This window comes from Chamaea fasciata, unplaced genomic scaffold (genome assembly GCF_029207755.1).
Source record: "Chamaea fasciata isolate MVZ Bird 193981 ecotype frontalis unplaced genomic scaffold, bChaFas1.0.hap1 SCAF_738, whole genome shotgun sequence".
NCBI classification, from domain to species: Eukaryota; Metazoa; Chordata; class Aves; order Passeriformes; family Sylviidae; genus Chamaea; species Chamaea fasciata.
The window spans coordinates 32,850-37,736 of NW_027094823.1; the positions used below are offsets into that span (position 1 = coordinate 32,850).

Consider the following 4,887-nt stretch of genomic DNA (forward strand, 5'->3'; position numbering starts at 1 on the left):
CAGGACTGGCTCAGTGCCTGCAGCCTGAGGTGTGAGCGGGGTGTTGGGTCTTAACAGGAGTGTGGGGGTCAGTGTAAATCACCATGCTGGAGTGAACCGGGGTGCTGACACCATCCCACTCCCCACCGTACTGACCCAGCTGGGCTCAGTGTGCTGGCACGTGGATTACACCCTCAGCTCCAGCGACTTGCAGGAGGTCAATGAGCCCGTGGTGCACCTGACCTTCAGTGTGCGGGACAGAGTGTGAGAAAATGACAGCTGTCCCTGCAATGCTCTCGGCCAACAAGTTCCAGGTGCTGCTGGCAGGTGAGGCGCCCGGAGGGGTGGCAGCAGGGAGGATTCTGCAGGGGAAGGTGCTGTGGGAGGCACGCTGGGAAGGGGATGCTGGAAGGGATGCTGCAATACCAGCAGCTCCCCCACATCTCCGTCCTCTCTCTGCAGTTCTGAAACAGCCCTGCCATTCCCTCCATCTGCCCCAGACCGCTCACCATTCATTTGCAGGCTTGGTTTGATAACCAGGATGCCATGGCAGGAACAAACAGAACTTTGAGATTACAGAAGATGGGATTAAACCTGTTTATGGGAAGAGGAGAGATTCAATCAACCCCCTACGAAAAAGATGCTGTAAAATGCATGAGCTGTTTGTATGATCTTTTAACCTAATTATTGTAGTAGAAACTATTAACCTTCCTGAAATGGTATACAAGCTTTTGGAAAACCTCAGTGAAACCAAATTCTGATCACTGAATCAGTCTTCCTGTGTCTCCTTCAATCGCCAGTAGCTGAAGGGCCAAGGAAGGGACGTGCTCGTGGGAGGAGGAAAGTGACTGCTGCTCCAGCCTTGCCTGAGGTGCCTCCAAGTGTCAGAAGAAGCTGCTGGACATCTGCTCGCAGGGCCAAAGGTGAGACTGGCAGTCCCTGTGGGGGCTGTGGGGAGCTCTCCCACAGCCCATGGGGCAGAGCCAGATATGCCCTCTGACTCCTCATTTCCCTCTTCCTTCTCCAGGTGCAGCCCCTGCCATGTGAGTGTCACCTGCTGCCACCTCCTGAGGGACATTTAAGGGGCCGAGAGGAGCTCAGGCAGGGCCTGGCCACAGACGGAGCTGCCCTGTACCTGTGCTCACGCTTCTTTGCTACTGTTGCACCCTGCCAGTGTGGGAGGGAGAAGCTGAGCCTGGTGGTGGGGCTTTTTATGGCCGGCCACAGGCATTTCAGGGGAAAAGGGTGAAAACCACATGCTGTGCTGGACTCTGACTCTTTCCTCTCCCTCTTCCCTTTCCGGCTGCTGATCCACTGCTTTTAGTTGACTAATAAAGTATTTTGTGTAGAAATCACCGTGCGTGCCTTTTCACGGGAAGGATAAATCCCTGTGCCCAGTCTCTTCCCCACAGGGGCTGAAGCAGACTTCCCCTCCACCTCATCCCCAAAAAATAAAGGTAAGCTCAGCCTCCCCAGTCCCAGGAGTGAGATACTGCTCAGAGGCAGACACTAAAAGAGCAACTACAACAAAGCCCCTGGGAGGAGGAAGGTCAGTGCAGTTACCTGGAAACAAGTTAAAAAAACAGGCTCCAGCTTGTTTTTACATAATCCTCTTGATTTTTTTGTGTTTCCTCTTCTGCAAGGGTGGTGCAAGGGACAGGCAGAGGAAGAAGGAAGGGAGTAGAGTGTGTTTCTACACTCACTGCTAGGCAAGATGAAGGCTGCAACACAGGAGTCACTGTGGAAGCTGCTGCTCCCCACACCTCTATGGCTGGAGCAGAACTTGTGCACACCAGCCTTTCTGCACCTTTGTCCACACTTAAAGAACTCAGAACTCGCTCAAGACCACCTACCCTGGCTGGGCAGTGGGCAGCTGTCCTCCTTCCCTGAGGAGCAGGGTTGTTCAAGCGCGTCTCTGCAACACTTGGGTGCAGGACATGGGGACACTGCTGTTCCCTGGAACTGCTGCCTTGCACAACGCTCGGGATGGGGAACAGCTCAGTCTGTGATTTGAGCTCACAGTGTTGGCCTGGGTGGCTGCAGGAGGACCAGGAGGTCAGAGAGCACACGAAGGCTGCAAAGGAAAGCCTCAGGCCCTGTGGCTCCAGCAGCAGGTGGCCCCACACAGCCAGATGCTCCAGGAGGTCACAGCTGGGGGACAAAGCACAGGGCTGAAGGGACTGATCTCCATCGCCACATGCCCCAGCCCTTCTGCAGGGACTCACAGCATCGCCTCCGTAACGGGGAGGGAGGCCTGGAGCCGGGCGGTGACTGTGCTGCCATGGGCCTCGTACAGCCAAACCACCAGAGCCTCAGCCCTGTCCTCGGCCTTTGGGGCAGCTCAGACAGACGAGACAGGCATCATCTCTCCAACACCAGTTGCTGTGCTCAGCTGAGCCTGGCCACCACTCGGTGTGGGTGAAAGAGCAAGCCCTGCCCAACAACAGCACCTCAGCCCCCTGCCCTCCCCTCGTCCACCCCAGCACCTGCCTGACAGTCTCCAGCACGATGGCGCGTGAGCTGACAGAAAAGGCACTCCAGGATGGGCACTGGGCACAGCTGGCTGGACCACATGGAGGGGGCAATTCAAACTGTGGGCTTGCTGAATCACACCAGCCTCCTGAACGGAACCTGCAGCACAAGAACCTCCCTCCAGTCAGCCTCTGTACACTGATGGGCAGCACGACGGAGAGGGATTAAAAAAGAACAGGGACAGCAAACAGGACACAAGGATCCCATGGGAAACAGTGGCACGGGGAGCACCACAAAGCCACAGAGAATAAGCATGAACACGAGGCGTGGAGAAAGATGGAGAAAAAGAGAGAGTGCCAAACACATGGCAAGGACAGAGGGATACAGAGACAAAGAGGGAAACAAGGACCCAGAGAGGAAATGACCACAGCACACCAGTGGGGAAAGACAGGCAAGATGCTTCTCACTCCAGCCACTACACAAGTGCAGCTTCCCTGGAATTTCATGCTCAGCATCTCTTCCAAGCTCAACAGGTGAACAAACAGGTACCGCAAACACCTCCTTTCTTTGGACAAACCCATTGGGAGAACCTGGAATCCAAGGATGGATCTTAACATGGCAGTCCCACTTGCTACTCTCCACCTTTTCTCCAGCTTAGTCCTGGGCTGGAAAACAAAAAACAACAAACACTTAAAAACCAATCTAGAGGTGTCTTGAGGATGCCCAGGCCTGGGAGAAAGAGAGGTCCCACTACGACCCTCTTGGCCTTTTCCCACTCTGAGGACCTGTGGAAATGCCCATACAGTTCCTAGGTGGACAGCCTGGGATGTTTTCTGCACACCAAATGCCACAGCCCTAAGCACCAGAAACCGGAAGATGGTCGGGATTGCAATTCACAGCCTCAGTGAAACCTGTGTGGGACATCAGTGTGCAGAGGAATTAAAAGTCACCATTTTTAAAAGTTAAAATATCCATGGAAGTTACTGGCTACTTAAAACAGTGTGCTTCATACAGCCTCCCATGCTTATGGATTTATCAAAAGAAGCAGCTTCAGGTTCCTTCCTTTTGGAGCCCAATTGCAAACAGGAAACTTCTCACATCTGCTCCTGAGAGAGACAAATGGAACTTCAGGAGCTCAGGAAAGCGACTCCCTCCCCTGAGTCACGTCTCACCTGTCCGAGCACCCACAGAGCTTTTATACTACCTCTCTCTCAGCTTTCCACGTTCATTTAAATGTAAGAAGCCTGCAAGCTCTGCCCCAGCCGCATCTTCCCTGCGCCCCAGCACTGCCCCACCCGCTCAGGTGCTGCTCCCTTCTGCTGCGCTGCCCCTCGCCACGGGGCCGAGGTGGGAGAAACCGCAGGTTTTGCTTCCCAGGAAAGGCTCCGCCGGGCGGCCCCAGCCGGCCCCGCTGCTCCTCCCCGGCTCCGTGCCCGCGTCGGGACCGCCTTCGCCCCACGCAGCCCCGGCCGCCCGCTCCCGGCCCGGCTCCGCTCGGGGCCGCCCCCCGCGGCTGCCACCGCCGTCCTCGGGGCTTCTCCCGGGACCGGCCGTTCTCCGCTCCGCTTCAACCGCGCTGCGGCAGCTCCCGCCCTCCTCCATTGTCAGCACAGCCCTCACGGCCGCCACTGCCGCAGCCGGGGCCCGCGCCCGGCGCTCCCGAGCCGCTGCCGGCGGCCCCGCGGGGTGTTACCGGTCAGTCTCCCTTTCTTTACCTGAGTCCCAGCCAGGTTTTCCGGGCAGCTTTCAAGAAATGTGGCTGTAACTGCAGATCAAAAATGAAGTAATTGTGATAGCATAACTGGGGTGAGGAATGACTTTCTGGGTGTGAACAGAAAGCAGCCGCTGCTGCTGGTCGGGCCGGCCGCCGCCCGGCTCCAGCAGCGACAGCGAGTGCTCCCGCTCCGGGCACAGCGGCCCCCGACATCGCCTTCGAACCGCCGGCCGAGGAAGCGACAGGGAGGGCGGGCACCGGTCCGGGATCACCCCGAACTGCCCTCGGCTGAGTCCGGCTGCTGGCCGAAAGTCGGCGATTTTCGTCAAGCCTCGGCTACTTTCGGCTGCACTCGGTTACAATAGGTTGCGAGCAGCGTGCCAGGACTTCCGCCCTTCCTCGCCGCCATACTGGTTGAGGCTGAAGCCACTTCCGGTCGAACCGTCATCTTCAGTGCGGGCACTCGCTGGGGTGCCCCCCCGCTGCTGGCACAGGCGCCTGGCTCAATGGACCGCCGGCAGCGGCGCGGTTGAGCCCCCATCCCGTGTCCGCACACCCGCAAACGCCGCGGAAAATCGCGCCCGGACGGCTCCGGGGTCCGGGTCGCGCGCGCAGGCAGCCGGCTGCCACGCGCCCGGGCTCCTTGCCTTTTTCCCTCCCTTTCGGCCCCGAGCTGCGGGCGGGCGGGCGGCAGCGCCGCCCCCGAGCTCACAGTGCGGGGC

The 4,887-nt window shown here is 58.1% G+C and overlaps 2 long non-coding RNA genes across 4 annotated transcripts; one reads left to right on the forward strand and one right to left on the reverse strand.

The window, feature by feature from the left end:
* Window positions 1–233: 233 nt before the first annotated feature.
* LOC136305876 (uncharacterized) lies at window positions 234–1,325 on the forward strand. Of its 3 annotated transcripts, none has more exons than XR_010725448.1 (3): window positions 234–306; window positions 502–902; window positions 1,007–1,325. It is a non-coding gene; the product is annotated as an uncharacterized lncRNA (long non-coding RNA). The 3 variants fall into 3 exon arrangements; XR_010725447.1 differs by lacking the exon at window positions 234–306 and having other exon boundaries at window positions 556–640; window positions 780–902; XR_010725446.1 differs by lacking the exon at window positions 234–306 and having other exon boundaries at window positions 558–644; window positions 780–902.
* Window positions 487–4,547, reverse strand: LOC136305877 (uncharacterized). Its single transcript, XR_010725449.1, has 3 exons — window positions 4,167–4,547; window positions 2,470–3,116; window positions 487–573 (listed from the first exon to the last, which is right to left on the reverse strand). It is a non-coding gene; the product is annotated as an uncharacterized lncRNA (long non-coding RNA).
* Between the last annotated feature and the right edge of the window lie 340 nt (window positions 4,548–4,887).